The sequence below is a fragment of the Portunus trituberculatus genome, chromosome 42 (assembly GCF_017591435.1).
Source record: "Portunus trituberculatus isolate SZX2019 chromosome 42, ASM1759143v1, whole genome shotgun sequence".
In the NCBI taxonomy this organism is placed as follows: Eukaryota; Metazoa; Arthropoda; class Malacostraca; order Decapoda; family Portunidae; genus Portunus; species Portunus trituberculatus.
The window spans coordinates 29253869-29254297 of NC_059296.1; positions in this window are offsets into that span (position 1 = coordinate 29253869).

Below are 429 nucleotides of genomic sequence, written 5' to 3' on the forward strand. Positions count from 1 at the left end.
CCACGGGGTTGTCACTTGCCGTCACGCTCCGTAATGCCTCCACATTCGCTACTTTTAGAGACGAGCGTAAATAAGAAATATTATTAGTAGATTAGCATCAATTCGTAATGCCGGAGAGATAGAAAATGCATTTGTCGCAATCTCTGTATTAAGACTACAGACATTCCATGAACAAAAAAACAAAAAATAAAAAAAAACTGCATATCGCTTCTTGCAGCTTCTCTTATGTTCTTATGATACAAAAACATGCAGCTTAAACATTTGGTAGAGAAGATGTGGCAACGGCGGCAGTTGTTACGACCATCACCACCATCACCATCACAATCACCATCACCAGCAGCAACAGCACCTGAGAAGTGAGAGTGAATGCATGAGTACTGGGATATGCAGCAGGTACACTACTTAATGATGACACAAACAGTAACCCAA